The sequence below is a fragment of the Tursiops truncatus genome, chromosome X (genome assembly GCF_011762595.2).
Source record: "Tursiops truncatus isolate mTurTru1 chromosome X, mTurTru1.mat.Y, whole genome shotgun sequence".
NCBI lineage: Eukaryota > Metazoa > Chordata > Mammalia > Artiodactyla > Delphinidae > Tursiops > Tursiops truncatus.
The window spans coordinates 27,504,514-27,524,871 of record NC_047055.1 but is presented as its reverse complement, the minus strand read 5'-3'; the positions used below and the strand labels follow the sequence as shown (position 1 = coordinate 27,524,871).

General features: G+C 40.6%; 1 long non-coding RNA gene across 1 annotated transcript in view; it reads left to right on the top strand.

Annotated features, from left to right (window-relative positions):
• Window positions 1–18,815, top strand: part of LOC141277590 (uncharacterized) — a 62,761-nt gene extending 43,946 nt beyond the window's left edge. The window contains exon 4 of the long non-coding RNA XR_012329210.1: window positions 18,717–18,815. This is a non-coding gene — a long non-coding RNA (uncharacterized lncRNA). The remainder of the gene's footprint in view (window positions 1–18,716) is intronic.
• The last annotated feature ends 1,543 nt before the right edge of the window (window positions 18,816–20,358 follow it).

Sequence of the window (20,358 nt, the reverse complement as noted above, 5' to 3'; positions counted from 1 at the left end):
ACTGATCCTCTGTGCGGGAATCTCTCCGCTTTGCTCTCTGCACCCCTGTTGCTGTGCTCTCCTCTGCGGCCCCGAAGCTCCCTAACTCCGCCACCCGCAGTCTCCGCCCGCGAAGGGGCTTCCTGGTGTGTGGGAACCTTTCCTCCTTCACAGCTCCCTCCCACTGGTGCAGGTCCTGTCCCTATTCTTTTGTCTCTGTTTATTCTTTTTTCTTTTGCCCTACCCAGGTACGTGGGGAGTTTCTTGCCTTTGGGGAAGTCTGAGGTCTTCAGCCAGCGTTCAATAGGTGTTCTGTAGGAGTTGTTCCACATGTAGATGTATTTTTGATGTATTTGTGGGGAGGAAGGTGATCTCCACGTCTTACTCCTCTGCCATCTTGAAGGTCCCCCCCCACCCCTGTGTATAGGTTTATATAGAAAGTGCAGCAGCCTTGGGGATAGCTGTTTCCTTTCAAGGGGGTGGCAGTACAGTCAAGCTCCACCGGAATTGGGGCTGTATTTATTGCCTAAGAATCTCTGGCTACCATGTTGATACTGTTGGCATGGATGATGTCCTGAAGGCTGCTGGAACCCTCTTGGGAAACCACGTTCTTCTGCCATCACCAGGGACTGCTTCTGCTAAAAGGGGCTATGAAAAGTCAGAAACATGTTGGTTAATTTTAAAATGTGACCAAAAAGGTGATGTTAATGTCAAATCTTGGGAGAACAATCTGAACTCCACAACTTGTTGTAACTGACTTAACATCAACTGAGAGATCCATGACATGAGGATTTTTTTATACATCTTTATTGGAGTATAATTGCTTTACAGTGTTGTGTTAGTTTCTGCTGTACAACAAAGTGAATCAGCTATATGTATACATATATCTCCATATTCCCTCTCTCTTGAGCCTCCCTCCCACCCTCCCTATCCCACTCCTCTAGGTGGTCACAAAGCACCGAGCTGATCTCCCTGTGCTTTGCAGCAGCTTCCCACTAGCTATCTATTTCACATTTGCATGACATGAGGATTTTAAAATCATGGGGACTGAATTCCCTGGCGGTCCAGTGGTTAGGTCTCCACGCTTTCACTGCCGAGGGCGCAGGTTCAATCCCTGGTCGGAGAACTAAGATCCCACAAGCTGTGTGGCCAAAGGAAAAATAAATTATGGGGACTAACTCTGTAAACTTTGATTAACCAAGCAAAATTTCCCCTAATTGTGCTTTGGAATTTCTTACCTCAGTCAGATTTCTCTGGCTAGTGAACTTGTTAACTGTTAATGTTGTGTCTTTTTCGTGTAACCATAACACTGTAAACTATATAGATACCATGAAAGCTTTGGGGAGGTGGGCTGAGTAACAAATCAAAAGATCCCTGGGATAGAGTATTCTTTCTTTATCTTCTTCCTCCCCTTCTCTTTCATACAAAAGCTCTCAGTCCAACACTCTCACCAAAATATACAATCTGTCTTGCAAGTAGATAAAAAGAAACTCTGTTTAGATAACCCCAATCCCCTCTTCAGTTGCAATGTGAACAGTAAATTAGTTTTGCAAATTGTGCTAATTATATTTAAAAACACCAGGTAAACTACTTTTAAAGTGGAACAGAAAAAAGTAATTTTATTAAATCTCTAGTGTTTGGAATATAGTAATGGTCAGCAAGTATGTATATTTCCCTCATATGCAAAGCTCTTTGCTATTTGCTAAAGTGTAGGCGATAAAACAGGAATAAGACACAGTTTCTACCTTCCTCCAGAAGCTTAACCCCAATCCCCCCTGTTCTTCTTCACATAGTCTCTTGATTCGCCAGTTCCACTTAATTCTCACTGTCCAGGTGGTAGTGTGGGCTGCTATTCCACTAGACCTGCTTTGCTGCCCATAGTCTCCCAGCCCACTTTCATCTCACTTCCGCCTCACCTGTACACCGTTGCCAGATTAACAGGACTTCCTAAAGTCGTGTTTCCCAAATTGTGCTTTGAGGAACGTTAGCCCCCATTAAAAAGAGGATTTTGTGCTAACGCAAGTTTAGAAACCAGGGAATGTTCAAATTTGAAAATTCACGATGTACATGATTAGCATGTTAAAGGGTCTGAGAAGTTCTGTGATAAACATTTTTAACTTTCTTTAACCCAGCATTTCCCATGCTTAGTTGACCACAAAACTTCTTTTTCATGAAACATCAGTTAATATTACATACAAAACTTCTTCAGAAATGTTGCCCTGAAGCATTGCTTTGATCATGCCATTTTCCCAGTTTAGAAATCTCCAGTGGTTCCCCATTTTCTCCTTGGGGAGGGATGTCCACCTTGCCAGCCTTCTTTCAAGGACCTTTGCAACCTGGTCCTAAGTTAACTGAGCCTGATTTCATTTTCCACTGCTTCTCTACGTGGCCCATTTCCCCCTAACTATATTCCCCCTAACAATAGATTGCTCTGCTCATCATTCTGTGCTCCTCAGCTATTAAGGACCAAGGGAGGAAGTAGGCCAAGAATGGGTGGGGACCAAGATCTGAGGCTTCAGATAGTGATCATTTGTGAGCAGGGAAGGCCCAACAGCAGGAACCTGGGAGTGGGGCAACTCAAGCAGGATGAAGTGGAGGTAGAGTTCAGGATGAGTATGTGTGGGATACTAATGGCTGAAAATGGCTTACAACTTGAGATATAACCCTGAGCATGCAGTGCAAGGCCTGATAGCCAGAGAAATGAACACCAGGACAGGGCAGATTCTAAAAGTAGTGCCAAAAAAAAAAGAAAAAAGAAAGAAAGAAAAGAAAGGAAGCAGTGGTGAGATCAGGTCAGCTATTTTTCATATGCAGAAATAGCTATGGGGTCTGCCGGCATGGGATCAAAAACTAAAACATCCCTAAAGACAGGATGTGTGTGTGAATGTGTGTGTGTGTGTGTGTGTGTGTGTGTGTGTGCATACGTGCACACGTGCACACCTTTGTTTAAGATAGTGATTGTTAGTATTCTTTGAGAATCTGATGGAAGTTATGAGACTTCTTAGAAAAATGCACACACACAAAGAATTTTGCATAGAATTTTAGGGGTTTCATAGACTCTGAAATCCATGGGCCTAAGTTTACTGAAACCATCTTATCTAATGTTTAAGAGGAGAGATAGAGATAGACAGAGAACTTTCCAAACAACAGAGATGCTACCCAGGCTGATCTCTTATGTGTGTTTTTCTTCTTTATTTCTCCAAAGCAGCCCCAATTTAAAAGCTAGCCGTGTGGCATCAACCAAATTGTACTTTGCTTCTGCTTATTGACTTACTGATACCACTTCTGGAATTGATTCAGTGACCATTTGTTCTCTTGTTCTCTGTTACAGTTTTCTATGTCCCTGGGAAATCTATTCTCTGTGACCTTTCGATCTGTGAAACACACATACACACATGCTCACACAGAGTTGCTTAGATACCTCCATGTCCATTTAGTATCCTGGAGAGAAGGAGACACATGAAAGAGGACAAGGGGGTGTATAAATCAAGATCTCCAGAGGCTTTAAGACAGGGAGATTTAGATGTATGTGAGGATAGGGCAGGGTGTGAATGAAGCTGTTGTGCTGGGTGAGTGATTATAGTGGTGGTACTTGCTTCAAGGAACAAGTGGACTTTGAGTGCTGTTCACACTAAAGTGTGAGCCTTGTCTTTCTTATTACAATTCTCCCAAAGCAATGGTTGTCAACCCTGGCTATATACTAGAATCACCTGAGAAGCTTTAAAAATATGCCCATGTCCAGGCCCCAAACCCCAGGGATTCTGATTTAATTGTTCTGAGGTGTGGACAGAGCATACTTATATTTTATAAACTGCAAAACATTTAATTTAAAAATGCTACTCTACAATATATTAAAAATAGCTCTTATATAAACACCTATAATGTTTTCTTCAGCTACCAGATTTCCTTTGCTTAAAAATATTTTATCTATCAATCTATCTATCTATCATCATCATCATCATCATCATCTATCTATCTAAGGAAACTGTAAATTTCACCTATGGAAAAGCCCATATTCTATCACAAATGTGTATGGCCAGATTTCTCAGATTCCATTTTTTGGGATCGGTATATTATAGATTTTGATACAGTAGTAGACAGAACAGTATAAATAACCCCTATGTTTCCATCAGACATTTTAAATAATTAATAACCCATGGTCAATTTTGTAACATCTATATCCCCATTACTCCCTCTATACTTGTGTCTTAGTCTGTTTGGGCTGCTATAACACAAATACCATATAGACTGAGTGGCTTGAACAAGAAATATTTGTTCCTCACAGTTCTAGAGGCTGGGGAGTCCAAGATCAAGGTGTTGCTAATAGATTCTGTGTCTGGTGAGAGCTGGCTGCTTCCTGGTTCATAGATGGCCATCTTCTCACTGTGGCCTCACGTGGCAGAAGGGCCGAGGGAACACTTTGAGTTCTTTTATAAGGGCACTAATCCCGTTCACGAAGGCTCCTTCCTCATGGCCTAATCACCTCCCAAAGGCCCCACCTCCAAATACCATCACATTGGGGATTATATTTCAATGTATGAATTATGAATTTTGGGGGGACACAAGCATTCAATCTATAGAAACTTGGCAATTCTATTCCTTTAAAATATATATTTATTGAGGGACTTCCCTGGTGGTCCAGTGGTTAAGACTCCATGCTCCCAATTCAGAGGGCACAGGTTTGATCCCTGGTCAGGGAACTAGATCCTGCATGCCGCAACTAAAGATCCTGCATGCTGCAACTAAAGATCCTGCATGCTGCAACTAAGACCCAGCGCAGCCAAATAAATAAATATTTAAAAATACATTTATTGAGGGATAATTTACCTTCTTTTATTGTGCAGGTCTATGAGCTTTGAAAAACTCATACAGTTGTATAAGCATCACTGTGATCAAGATATAGGACATTTGCATCACCCTAAAATGTTCCTTTATGACACTTTATAGTATATAGTATCACATGGTATGGATGTACCACAATTTGTCCATTCACCCATTGAAGGACTTTGGGGTTGTTGCCAAATTTGACTGTTATGAAAAAAGCTGATATGAACATTTGTGTACAGGTTTCTGTGGAAACGAATTTCAATTTCCTCTTTGGTGAAATGTCTGTTCATACCTTTTGCCCATTTTTTTTCACTGGAATGTTTTTTTTCTTACTGTTGAGTTTTGAGGTATAGACAGATAGGTAGAATACAAATCCTTTATCAGATATACAGTTTGCAAATATTTTCTCCCAGTCTATGGATTGTGTTTTCATTTCAATACAGTGTCTTTTCAAGAGCAGAATTTAAATTTTTTGATGTTCTAATTAATCATTTTTTTCTTTTATGAATCATGTTTTTTATGTCATGTCTAAGAATTCTTTACTGAGTACCAGATCAAGAAGATTTTCTTCTATGTTTTCTAAGATTCATTTTGAGTTAATTTTGTATAGTGTGTGAGATTTAGGTCAATATTTTGTTTTGTTTTTCTTTGCATATGGATGTTTATTTGATCCAATTTCATTTGTTGAGACAACTATACTTTCTCCTTTGGATTGCCTCTGCACCTTTGTCAAAAATCAATTGAGCACTTATGTGTTGGTCTACTTCTAGGCTATATTCTGTCCCATTCATCTGTCTGTTTATCTTGACACTTCTCTTGATTACTGTTGCTTTATAGAAAGCCCTGAGAGCATGTATCATGAGTCCTATGACTTTGTTCTTTTTCAAAATTGTTTTGGCTCTTCTATTTCTTGTGCTTTTTCATATAAGTTTTTGAATTAGCTTGTTGAGCTCTACAAAATATCCTGCTGGGCTTTTGATTGGAATTATGTTTAAAGTGTAGATCGATTTGGAGAGAATTGACATATTAACAAATTATTTATTTATTTATGGCTGCATCAGGTCTTAGTTGCAGCACACAGGATCTTTCATTGCGGCATGAGGTCTCTTCGTTGTGGCACACAGGCTTCTCTCTAGTTGTGGCACGCAGATTTTTTCTCTTCTCTAGTTGTGGTGCACGGGATTTTTTCTCTTCTCTAGTTGTGGTGCATGCAGCCTCTCTAGTTTAGGCGCATGAGCTCAGTAGTTGTGGTGCATGGGCTTAGTTGCCCTGCGACATGTGGGATCCTAGTTCCCTGACCAGGGATCGAACCCATGTCCCCTGCATTGGAAGGTGGATGCTTTACCACTGAACCACCAGGGAATTCCCACGAATTAAGTATTTCAACATATTAACATGGTATCTTTCTCCATTTATTTAGCTTCTCTTTAATTTAGCACTATCAACACAATGTTGAATAGGAGTGGTGAGAGCAGATCCATTCCTGTATTGTTTTGAGTCAAATAAAAGATATTGTATAATTTCATCTGTAACTATGACTGTGTATATTTGTAAAAGAAAAAGGATAAAAACCCACAAAATATTCATAATACATCTAAATTAATGTCTTTAATTATAATAAAATGTTCGTTCATGTATAAATTTTCGGTTGTCTCATAAATGTCTTGTTTTTCCTGTTTATTTGAATCAGGATGCAAATAAGGGCCATACACTGTAATTGGTTGATATGTCTTTTACATTTCTTTTAATTTATAGGTTCCTCTCATACCTTTTTATTCTTTGCAATTTAGTTATTGAAGAAACTGGGTTGTTTGTTCAGTAGAATTTTCCACAGCCTGGATTTTGCTGAAAGCTATCCCACGGTGTTTAACATGTTCCTCTGTCTTCTGTATTTCCTATAACTTAGTAGTTGGATCTAGATGCTTACTCAGGTTCAAGTTCAATTTCTTTTTTTTTAGGAATAAGAAAATTATTTTATTTTAGTATATTAATAATTTACACATTATTATTTTATGGTAGTAATGTCATACATTCCTCCAATAATATTAATTTGAATTAATATGACTTTAAGCTATTACATGGAGTTGTTCTGAGTTCCTGTAGAATTGTCTTTTTTTTTTTTCCCCAGAAGGGAGTTAATAGAATTGAGACATAGCAAGAGCAGAAATACTAGGTTTTGGACATCCGTTGTTGTACAAAATAAAAAATTAGCAGTCATTGACTCCTTGTTAGAAATTTGACTCCCAGTCAAAGATTTATAAACTTTACCTTGTGTAAATAAGTCTGTAGTCATAATCATTTATGATGCTCAGAATTCAAGTTCAATTTTTAAAAAACAGTTTCAACTATTAACTACTTGGATCAAATCATAAGCAATATTATTGCAAAAGAGCCCACTACATGTTCTAGTATTGTAATTGCTACCCAACAACTCATTAATATACAGAAACATTCATCATTAGGAGAAAGAACTACCACGCATCCATTCTATAGATTAGCAGTTTGCCACCATTGAGCCATAGTGCTCCCTTCATTAATCTGGATAGTCACTCTTCACACTCATCTTGAGTGAATGATGGGATGATGTAAGCTCAAATAAAACGTATAAACATTTCTTTGTAAGAAAAGTCATAAGTTGAAAACAAAATATCTTGCATAATTTACTATTAAACACATAAAAACTGCCTTAACTTAAGGTCTTTCTCACTCTATCCAGCAGGCTAACAGGGCATCTTAGGGCCTGACAGAGACTCTCTTATCACAGATGACTCACAGGTTAAAATCTTCAAATAAAACCACCCTGTATGCTTCACTGGCTTTCCGAAGTACACTAAGGCTGTATTCTGGAAACTCAAACCTATTTCGACGTCCTGGACAATTTCCCTTACCACCTTCTGGAAAGAAAGCTTTTGGTTCAGGAGCTCAATTGATTTCCAGCTGGTAAGACAAGACTTTTAAGCCATTGGCAGCCTTAGTAGCCAGCTAATTTCGTGGGGGCCTTCCAGTCAGTGGGTTTGCAAGCAGAGTGCTTTGTGTCACCCATTTCCTTTAACCCAATATCAAAGTCTTTAGTTGCTTCTGTGTCTGTCTCTGCTGTTATGACACTAATGTGCTCTAGCAATCAAGCGAAGAAAAAAAAAAGCTGCTCTTTCAACCAATACTTAACCTTTCTACTCTTAGAGTCAAAGTCTTTTTAAAAAGTTACATATATATATGTATACACACACACATGTGTGTGTATGTGTGTGTATGTATACACACACATATATATATATAATTTACCCCACTTTTTAAAAACTAAGGACTTATTTAATATATAACCACAATGATATTATTACTTCTAACAAAATTAACAGTAATTTATTAATACCCAGCTCATATTCGAATTTCCCTGTTTATCTTAAGAAATGGTTAATTTGAATCAGGATCCAAACAAGGGCCACACATTACATTTTGTGGCTGTGTTTCTTGAGTCTTTTTTATTCTGTAACAATTTCCCCTCCTCATTTTCTTCCCATGTGTTATGTGCTGAATGTTTGTGTCCCCACCCTCCCCAAATTCATATGATGCAAATGTCCTATATCTTGATCACAGTGATGCTTATACAACTGTATGAGTTCTTTTCAAAACTCATAGACCTGCACAATAAAAGAAGGTAAATTATCCCTCAATAAATGTATTTTTAAATATTTATTTATTTGGCTGCGCTGGGTCTTAGTTGCAGCATGCAGGATCTTTAGTTGCAGCATGCAGGATCTTTAGTTGCGGCATGCAGGATCTAGTTCCCTGACCAGGGATCAAACCTGTGCCCTCTGAATTGGGAGCATGGAGTCTTAACCACTGGACCACCAGGGAAGTCCCTCAATAAATATATATTTTAAAGGAATAGAATTGCCAAGTTTCTATAGATTGAATGCTTGTGTCCCCCCAAAATTCATAATTCATACATTGAAATATAATCCCCAATGTGATGGTCTTTGCAGGTTGGGCCTTTGGGAGGTGATTAGGTCATGAGGGTGGAGCCCTCATGAATAGGAGTAGTGCTTTTATAGAAGCACTTTTATAGAAGCCCCACAGAGCTCTCTTACCCCTCCCACCATGCGAGGGCACAGCAAGAAGACAACTGTCTGCAACCAGGGAGCAGGCCTTCACCAAGAACCCAACTGCGGCGAGCCGCCTCCGACCAGCAGAATGACGAGTCGCCACACGCAAGATTCTTCTCGTATCACACTTTATTGGAGCACAGCTTGGTTAAAGAAAAGATGGAAGGAAGACGCCGCAATCCTATAGCAGTCTGCTTATATAGGGATTAAGAACATGTGTCGCTCTGTGATTGGCCTTCGCCGATGGTGCGACTTGTGAGCCAGCATCGGATAGGTCGCTACTTTAAAACCTCATTAGTATACTTAGCGCAAGCGCAGTGGCCACAGGAAGGATGACTCAGCTTACTTCAGCTTCCTGCTACGTGGCAGTTAGCTGACCGCGCCCTACACCCAACCATGCTTTCACCCTGATCTTGAATGTCCAGGCCCCAGAAATGTGAGAAACAAGTATCTGTTGTTTATAAGCCATCCAGTCTGTTACATATTCTGTTACAGCAGCCTGAATCGGCTAAGACACTATACAATTGGAGAAATTGGGTCATTTGTTCCTTAAAATGCTCTACTTTCTGCATTTGGCTGATTACCTCCTGGTACCATTTAACTTGTTACTCTATCTCTTTTATTTCCTATATACTGGTATTTAGATCTAGACTAGAGGATTGATTTGTTTCAGGTTCATTTCTTTTGGCAAAATACTTCGTAGGTAATTCTGTGTACATTTAATTGCATCAGTCAGAAGGCACATTGTGTCTGTCCCAGTTTTAGCCATGAGATTGATTTCATTATGAGGTGTGTTTGGCCTGTTCCTTGTTAAGCTTTCACCTAATAGGTTTAGAATTCATTGATGATCTTTGTCTAAATCCATTATTTCGTTTGAAGTTGTGAAATGGTGATTTTATCATCCTATCATTCCTTTTGCATTGATTAGTGGCATTCTCCATGATGAAGAACTTTCCTTCTCAACTATTTTAGTGACCCTGAAATACTGTTTGACCAGGAAATGCAGAATCAATGCTTAATTCTTTACCTTTATTAATTTTTAGCTAATGAGTTGTTGCTCTAGAAACCTCCAATGATAATCAATGGGTTTTTTTCTTAAGTATAATAATGAAGTTGTAGAATTTTATATATTTGATGTGCTTGAATCAACCTCAGTCATTTTTTTAATGCTCAATTAATTTGACAATCTTTGGTCGGTAGAAGGCCTTTCAAGTTGGCTCCTCTGTCTTTTTGACATGTCTTCAGCAGTCTTTGATAGCGTCCTTGCTTTCTGGTATGACAAGATGCCCCAGTCTCATCTTGAACATTTTCTACTTTAGATCTGGAAACAGCCATTTCTCCAGGGAGCCATGGATCCTTTTTTTTTAAAATTTACTTATTTTATTTATTTATTTTTGGCTGCATTGGGGCTTTGTTGCTGAGCGCGGGCTTTCTTTAGTTGTGGCGAGTGGGGGCTACTCTTTGTTGTGGTGCATGAGCTTCTCGTTGCGGTGGCTTCTCTTGTTGCAGAGCATGGGCTCTAGGCACATGGGCTTCAGTAGTTGTGGCTCGCGGGCTCTAGAGTGCAGGCTCAGTAGTTGTGGCACACGGGCTTAGTTGCTCCACAGCATGTGGGATCTTCCTGGACCAGGGCTTGAACCTGTGTCCCCTGCATTGGCAGGCGGATTCTTAACCACTGCGCCACCAGGGAAGCCCCCATGGATCCTTTTTAATGAGAAATGCAATCAGCATAAGTAATTTTTTTTTGTTTTTTAAACAGACTATTTTGTAGGGAACTTTGGGGTTTACGGAAAAACTGAGTCCAAGGTACAGAGTTCCCATATGTCTCCTCTCCCCGTCTTTCAGAGTTTCCCCTTTTATTAGCATCTTGCATTACTCCAGTACATTTATTACAATTAACTAACCGATATTGATACATATTATTAACTAAAGTTCATTAGTTAATGTTCATTGCCAAGTTCATTGCCAACTACTTAACAGGCTGCTGCCATCAACCAGAAAGTGGTAGCTTCCTCCCTCAGCTCCTGTGATAACTAGGATTAAGAATGATACAGTTGCTGTGAACTCTTCCAGGAGGTGTCTCTAGGACAAGTGGCTCATAGACTGATGTCTAGGTCTGGCCAGTGAAAGTTGGGTAGGCTGGGTAGGAGAACCATTTTGGAAGGAAGCATCTGAGTAGAAGCACATTGAACTCCAGGTCAGGCTGGGATGAGAGATGTTCAAAGTGTTAGTGAGATGGGGATCTAAAGTTAACCCTGGGATATCAGTCTGCAAACTTAGGTTAGGACTCCATTACAGGCCTCAGAGTGATGGTCTTCTAGTCTTAGGTCTTCATTGCTCTCTAGACTAGAGACTTTGTGTTGCCTCAGACTAGAGAGGGGTCAGAGCTGAAGGTCAAGGGACCAGGCTACCAGGATTTAGAAATCTATAGGGAGGAAGCCAGGTAGGCTTGAACCTAATCTCTTTGGGCATGCTTCAAGAAGCATTTAAGTGGCCCAACTGGTATCCTGAAATCTAGACCCCCTTCTGTTACCATCTCTCCCCACTTTTCTGGACTAGTTATTTTGCAATTAACAACAGGTTAATTGATGATTGGAAATGTTTACTTGACTGAGCTAAGATTTAAACTTGCTTCAGGGAAACTATCTTGGAAGGGTCAGAAGCCTGCAATGGGTAGTTGGTTGCAAAATGGGAATTAGATGGAGAGAGGATCCATCTCTATTAACCTCCACTTAGGTAGTGATTAGATTTCTGAAGAGAGCTGAGAACTTAATTGTTCAGTGTCATCGGGAAGTCAATTATTTTAATCTTTCTTCAATAGTTAGCTATTAACTGGGAATAAAGAGGAGAGTAATTGGAGATGGATTTGCTCAGACTAGCTTGTGCCTTGTAGAGTCAATATTCTTGGCTGTTAATGAGATCTTGGATAAAATGAAGTCGGCACAAAGGGAGGCAACCAGCTAGAGGTGATGCTTGGCTAAGAGCAATATGACGGACTAGATGGATTCAGAGTATCCTGCACCTTCTTCCAACTTTTTCAGCAATCTTTTCCCCAAGGCTGTACACAGCAGTCCCAACCCTGGGTCTATGCCACTATAGACAGAACCCCAAGGTTTCACATGTAATGATTAAGAGTTTGGGTTTGGAGTTGGATCTGATCTAGAATCCCATCATGGCCCCTTATCACCTATGTGACCTTGATTGAGTTACTTAATCTCCTTCTGTTTCCTCAGCTACAAAATGGCAGTAATAATAATACCACATGATTATTCAGAGAATTATATGAAATTAATGCACATAAAGCACTTAGTGTAATGCCTGAAAAAAAGGTACTCAACAATGAATATTTGTTTCCTTTCATGCTTTTCCAGACCACAAATCTTTTGTGGTCGAAAATCCCAAGAGCTCTGTTATTTTACACATACTTCTTCCTGTAAGGCAGCTACCAGTGAAGGCTTGATAAACCCTTGGTCTCTGCTCAGGGCTGTGGCCTGGCAGCCCCTCTGTCTTTGACAAGCCCACCTCTTACCCTTTCCAATGTGGTATAATGGTTTTGAGTGTGGGCTCTGGAGTGTGGACAGATCTGTGCTGGAATCTACAGCTCAACTACTCCCTGACTGTACAACTTTGGACAAATCATTTAACCCTTCTGTGCCACACACGCTTTCCTTATCTATAAAATAGCAATAATAATATTGTTATCTCATGAGATTGCTGGGAGGATTCAATGAGCTGATATATGTATAGTGCTCAGAACAATGTCTGACACATGGTAAGTGCTCAAAAAGTGGTAGCTCTATTATTATCTATATTGTTCTCTCCATCCTGGCTACCATTCTCTCAGGAACCTGAGGGGTATCAAGAGTTCACCTGACAAAATCATATAAGTGGACACTTAATGGCTTAAGTGTCCCCTACTCCACCACCATGAAACCAAAGACACCATTACCTAGTGGCAGCTTATGGGTTCTAAGCTGTGTCGTTTTAAAACATGGCCCCCAAATTTTTGACACTCCTCCCATTGAGAAGTGATGTCTAATCCCCTCCCCTTGAATCTGCATTCTGTGAATGATTGACCAATAGAATATGGCAGAAGTGGCACTGTACCAGTTTCTGGGCCTGTGCCTCAAGAAACTGGCAGCTTCCACTTCCTATCTCTGGGGGTGTTCACTCTTGGAACTCGGACACATTCTGTGACAAAAGCCAACCAGCCCATTTAAAGGTCCTTGTGGAGAGGAAATGAGGCTCCTGGCCCTCAGCCCTGGTTGAGCTCTCAGTTGACAGCCAGCATGAACTTGCCAATCAGTGTGAGTGAGCCATCTGGGATGTAGTTCCTCTAGCTCCCCATTGATCCACCCCAGCTGATGTCACATGAAGCAAAGATCAGCCCGCTTTGCCAAACCTTGTCCATTGTTGTGACCAGCATAAATGTTGTCGTTTTAAGCCACTAAGTTTGAGATGATTTGTCACACAGCGATAGATAATCAGAACATATATTGCGGGCAGCTGGCCAATAGGTGGGGGAGATCTTCTGGGGCAGGTGGGTCCATGTATTCCCAACTACATCATGCAAGTTGTGACTGGTCCTATCCATGTGTAGGGCTGGCCTTTGAATTATGGAATGGAATTGTCCTGGGATGTGGTTGTTAAGTCTAATGCTTCAGTTTTAAAAAATAAACACAAAATGTTTTTGATCAAAATGTCGACAGTATTACACTAAATATCACTCCCCTCCCTGACAAATCTACTCCTCCATATTCCATATCTCAGAGATGATATCTTGTACTATCCAGTTATTCAAGTAAAACATGTAAGCGTCATCCATGAATCCTTCCTTTCCCTGACCCTTCACATCCAGTTCATTAGAAAGTACTGTTGACTCTATCTTCAAAATGTACCCTAAATCTGTCCTCTTTTCTCCATCCCCAATGTCACTACTCTAGTCCAGACTATCCTTTAGTCTTACTTGGGCTAACCTGTATTGGACACAAGCTTATGTGCCTTCTTGGATTCTTTTCTGAGATGCTGCCCACTTTCCAAATTGTGCTGCCGTCATTCCATTTTGGGAGCATCCCTCCTGAACTTTCAGAGCTACAAGGTAGTCTAAGTTGATGCCCTACACCTGCATGACCCTCATGTTCTACCCATTTACCTGTGAGTGCCAAGTTATCACTCCACTTCCATACCTGGGGAAAATGCCATACCATGGGAATGGGATCTGGCTTCGTGAGAAACTGCCAAGGGACCAGATGATGCAACTGGAAGTGAAGGGGAATGAGTACCCTGGGGTAGGGGACTGACTAGTGGAAATGAGGAGGCAGGAGGGAGCCAGGCAGATCAATTTCTCCTAATTTCTCCCGTTGTGTACAACTCTGAAACGTGTATGCGTGTTTTCCTTTCAACCATTGTGAGCAAACACACCTGGCAAGTGACCTGCAGTTTCTGACATGATGGCCAGTGAAGTAATGCATTGTGTCACATTGTTTTACATCTTTCCTTGCCTCACTTGCCTTTTTTCCTCATCCTTGTTGCCTTAGGCTTGCACAACTCCCATATGGTTAGTACTTGATTTTCTGACTGAGGCTCTGTTTTTTCTTTTAAAAAAAATAATAAATTTATTTATTTATTTTTGGCTGAGTTGGGTCTTTGTTGCTGCGCACGGGCTTTCTCTAGTTGTGGTGAACAGGGGCTACTCTTCGTTGCAGTGCGCGGGCTTCTCACTGTGGTGGCTTCTCTTGTTGCGGAGCACGGGCTCTAGGCATGCACCCTTCAGTAGTTGCGGCACTTGGGCTCTAGGCGTGCGGGCTTCAGTAGTTGTGGCTCGTGGGCTTAGGTGCTCCGCGGCATGTGGGATCTTCCCAGACCAGGGCTCGAATCCGTGTCCCCTGCATTGGCAGGCGGATTCTGTTTTTTTTTTTTTAACATCTTTATTGGAGTATAATTGCTTTACAATGGTGTGTTAGTTTCTGCTTTATAACAAAGTGAATCAGCTATATATATACATATATCCCCATATCTCTTCCCTCTTGCATCTCCCTCCCTCCCACCCCCCCATCCCACCCCTCTAGGTGGTCACAAAGCACCGGGCTGATCTCCCTGTGCTATGTGGCTGCTTCCCACTAGCTATCGGTTTTACATTTGGTGGTGTATATATGTCCATGCCACTCTGTCACTTTGTCCCAGCTTACCCTTCCCCCTCCCTGTGCCCTCAAGTCCATTCTCTAGTAGGTCTGCGTCTTTATTCCCGTCTTGCCCCTAGGTTCTTCATGAACTTTTTTTTTCTTAGATTCCATATATATGTGTTAATATATGTGTTAGCATACGGTATTTGTCTTTCTCTTTCTGACTTACTTCACTCTGTATCACAGACTCTAGGTCCATCCACCTCACTACAAATAATTCAATTTCGTTTCTTTTTATGGCTGAGTAGGCACGTGGATTCTTAACCACTGCGCCACCAGGGAAGCCCTCAGGTTCTGTTTTATAAGACCCTGGCTAAGACATTTGATATTAGAAATGGTTCTAGAAAACAGACTATCAGGATGGGGTTTGGGAGCTGTGTTGTTCTCCTGTCTAAAAGCAGTAGGTATCATTTCTTTTTTTTAGATTCTGCATATAAGTGATATCATATGATATTTGTCGTTTTCTGTCTGACCTACTTCACTTAGTATGATAATCTCCATGTCCAATCCATGTTACTGCAAATGGCATTATTTAATTCTTTTTTTTTTTTTTTTCCCATCGGGACGCTCGTGCCAGGGGAAGGCCCACCTAATTCTTTTTAATGGCTGAGTAATATTCCATTGTATATATGTACCACATCTTCTTTATCTGTTAATGGGCATTTAGGTTGCTTCCATGTCTTGACTATTGTAAACAATGCTGCAACGAATATTGTGGTACATGTATCCTTTCGAACCATGTTTTCCTCCCCATATATGCCCAGGAGTGGGATCTCTGGATCATGTGGTAGCTCTATTTTTAGTTTTTTTTTTTAACATCTTTATTGGAGTATAATTGCTTTGCAATGGTGTGTTAGTTTCTGCTTTATAACAAAGTGAGTCAGTTATACATATACATATGTTCCCATATCTCTTCCCTCTTGTGTCTCCCTCCCTCCCACCCTCCCTATCCCACCCCCTCTAAGTGGTCACAAAGCACCGAGCTGATTTCCCTGTGCTATGCGGCTGTTTCCCACTAGCTTTAGTTTTTTAAGGAACCTCCATACTGTTCTTCATAGTGGTTGTACCAATTTACATTCCCACCAACAGTGTAGGAGGGTTCCCTTTTCTCCACACCCTCTCCAGCATTTGTTATTTATAGACTTTTTAATGATGGCCATTCTGCCCAGTGTGAATTGGTACATCATTGTAATTTTGATTTGCATTTCTCTAATAATTAGCGATGTTGAGCATCTTTTCACATGCCTCTTGGCTATCTGTATGTCTTCTTTGGAGAAATGTCTATTTAAGTCTTCTGCCCACTTTTTTGACTGGGTTGTTTGTTTTGGGGATATTGAGTCACATGAGCTGTAAAAATGATACAAATGAACTTATTTACAAAACAGAAACAGACTTACAGATTTAGAGAAGGAACTTATGGTTACCAGGGGGAACGGTTGGGGGGAGGGGTAGACTGGGAGTTTGGGATCGACATGTACACACTTCTATATTTAAAATAGATAACCAATAAGGACCTACTGTATAGCACAGGGAACGCTGCTCAATATTCTGTAATAATCTAAATGACAAAAGAATTTGAAAAAGAATTGATGCATCTATATGTATAACTGAATCACCTTGCTGTACACCTGAAACTAACACACATTGTTAATCAATTATGCTCTAATATAAAATAAAAATTAAAAAAATAAATAAAAACAAAGGATAAATTATCAAAAAAAAACCCCCAAAGGATAAATTAAAAAAAAAATAAAAGCAGTAGGGACCCTATTGCTGGTGTTAAGTGTGTGAAGATAACCCCTGCCATGAAATGGCATTGCAATCTCTCGGGCTTTCACCTGTGCTATGTGGTATTTTATTGGTATGATATGTAGGCACAAGGCAAGATATGCGGAGGTCAAGTGACTGTGGCACTTAATCGATATATGGACAATGTTATTTATAAGGATCTTGGAGTAGAATTGTTGCTTTTGACTGCAGGAGGAACTCTGCCTCTGTGGAAGATTTAAAGGAGATCCTTATCTCCTGCAGCTGCAGGACAGACTATACTAAAAATCAGGCTCAGGATCCGATAATAAGGGTAGCAGAGGTGCAAAAAAGACTAAATGTACAACCTTGTCAGGGCATTTTTTCAAGATCAGATAGGGAAAAATTGGAACATGGAGATCTGGAGTGGTTATTTGGATAGATGAATCCAAGTATTATGAACCTCCAGTTTCCCCGAGCTTTTCTTGCTGGCAGAAGCAGCTGCTTTTCCCTTGCCAGAGGAGAGTAAGTTTCCTTTTCATGGAGATTATGTAATGATTTCACCTGAAGCAGCTGCCTTGTGAGATGACCTTTTTTCTCAAGATGCATCTCACCATCCTCACTACCTCCAGTTAATAACCAGAATTACATCTTGGCACAGCTTTGAAAGAAAAGTACACACCCTGCTCTAGAAATTTTTTATGCTCATTCATAGGGAGAATTGAAAGCAGTTCACAATCTCAAAAACATTATTTGCATGCAAGAAGTCAGATATACCCCAAAATACATACTGCATGATTCCATTTAAACGACTTCCAAGAACAGACAATACAAATCTATGGAGAAAGAAAATCAGAAAGTGGTTGCCTCTGGATGGGTGTCGGGATTAACTGGAAAGGGCAGGAGGGAACTTTCCAAGGTGATGGAAATGTTGCATATCTTATTTTGAGTGGTGGTTACATCAGCATATACAGCTGTCAAAACTAAGAACTGTATAGTTTTTGTATGTAAATCATACATCAATAAAGAATTAACAATCAGTTCACCTTTATATGGCAAGGACATGCTCACTGTCTTACCTCAGGCCTATTTTAGCTCTCATACTTTCTATAATAATATTGTATTCAGGGCTTATACATCTTGACACTGAAGAATATCACACTAGCCCACTATATTGATGAATATATTTACATCATGAATTTCTGCAGGTTTGAGGGTCTGGGGCAGAATATACTCTCAAAGGCAAAGGACAGAACCCTGTACTTTATACCTCCTACCACTAAGAAAGAGGCACAGCACTGATAGATCTTTTGGGATTTTGGATACAACACATGGAACACACCTCTGACTCATTTATTTGGTAATCTAGAAGGCTGCTGGGTTCATGTGAGGCCCAGAGCAAGAGAGGGCTCTGCAGGAGGACTAGACCACCTGACAAGCTGATCTGCCTTCTGGGCCTTATGATGTATCAGATCCAGTGGTGCTAGATTAAGCCTTTGGCAAACCCTAGGAAAGTCACAGTGCAGATCTCTAAGGTTCTGGAGCAGGGTCATGCCCTTGGTGGTTGGCGTACAGTATTATGTTAGTTTCAGGTATACTACATGGTGATTTGACATTTGCATGCATTATGAAATAATCACCATGATAATAGTAGTATCCATCTGTCCCCATATAAAATTATTACAATGTAATTGACCATATTCCTTATGCTGTATATTATAGCCCCATGGTTTATTTATTTTATAACTGGAGGTTTATACCTTTTAACCCCTTCACCTATTTTGCCCCACTCCCACCGCCTCACCTCTGGCAACCACTTGTTTGTTCTCTGTATCTATGAGTCTGTTTTCATTTTGTTTTTGTTTGCTTTGTTTTTCAGATTCCACATATAAGTGAGATCATACGATATTTTTCTTTGTGTCTTATTTTGCTTAGCATAATACCCTCTAGACCCATCCATGTTGTCACAAATGGTAAGATTTCATTTTTTATGGCTAAGTAATATTCCTCTGTGTGTGTGTGTGTGTGTGTGTGTGTGTGTGTGTATGCCACATCTCCTTTATCCATTTATCTACCAATGGACATTTAGGTTGTTTCCATATCTTGGCTATTGTAAATAATGCTGCAATGAACATTGGGGTACATATATCTTTTTGAATTAGTGTTTTCATTTTCTTTGGATAAATACCCAGGAGTGGAACTGCTATATTGTGTGGTAATTCTAATTTTTAATTTTTTGAGTACCCTCCATACTGTTTTCCATAGTGGCTCTACCAATTTGCATTCCCACCAGAAAACTGTTCTTTTAAAAACATCATCTAGTGTGCTAGTAAGACTGAGCAGCTCATCATGGGGCACTGTATTAGTAATCTCTTGCTGAGTTACACAATTGTCAAAAACTTAGCAACTTAAAACACCACACATTTATTATCTGGTAGTTTCCATGTGTTGGGAGTCTGGTCTTGGCTTAGCTGAATCCTCTGCTCAGGGTCTCACAAGGCTGCAATCAAGGTATTGGCCAGGCTGCATTCCTTTCTGGAGCTCAGGGTCCTCTTTCAAGCTCATGTGGTTGTTGACAGAATTAAGCTCCTTTCAGCTGTAGGACTGAGGTCTCTGTTTGCTTGCTGGTTGTTGACCAGGCACCTCTCTTAGTCTCAGGGACTGCCCGTGGTTTCTTGTCACATGGCCCTCACACAGGTCCTCCTACAACATTGCCGTTTCGTCCTTCCTCTTCTTCCTCTTTCTCTTCTTCTTCTTCTCCTCCTCCCTCTCCCTCTCTTTCTCCTTCTTCTTCATATACATTGTAGAATGATTGCCAAGATCAAGATAATTAACACATCCATTACCTTACATAGTTAACTGTTTTTCTTTTTTTTGGTGAGAATGTTTAAGATCTACTCTCCGCAAATTTCAAGTATACAATACCATATTATTAACTGTAGTTGCCATGCAGTTTAGTTCTTAGAGGCCAGGAGGAGAAGCACTCCAGTCTGCCAAGGTGGAGTTTATATAATGTAACATAATCACTGCAGTGATTGTCCTGTCACCTTGGCCATCTTCTGTTGGCTAGAAGCAAGTCACAGGTTCTGCCTACACATAAGGGGAAAGCATTATATAAGCATGTGACTCATTGGGAGTCACCTTAGGTATGTCCACCACAGACACCGACTGTGAAAACGAGCTCCTCATAGTAAAATGGGTGTTAACTGACATACCGAGTTGTAAGGTTGGGCATGAACAGCAACAGTCTATTGTGGATGGAAGTGATACAGTTGGGACTGGGCTCAAGCAGGTCCAGCAGGCATGAACAAAGCATCAGAGCAGATGGCCCAGACAGGTGTCACCTGTTTCTGTGGCACCACCCCTCTTTCAAGCCACACCTGTGTTGCCTGATGTTGTTGTTGGTGGTGGTGGTGGTGTGCTGTCTGCTGCTATTAACTGACAGAGGAGGAACGGATTCTGGCCTGATTAGCAGATGGGTCAGGGCAATATGTTGGCACCGTGTGGAAATGGATTGCTGT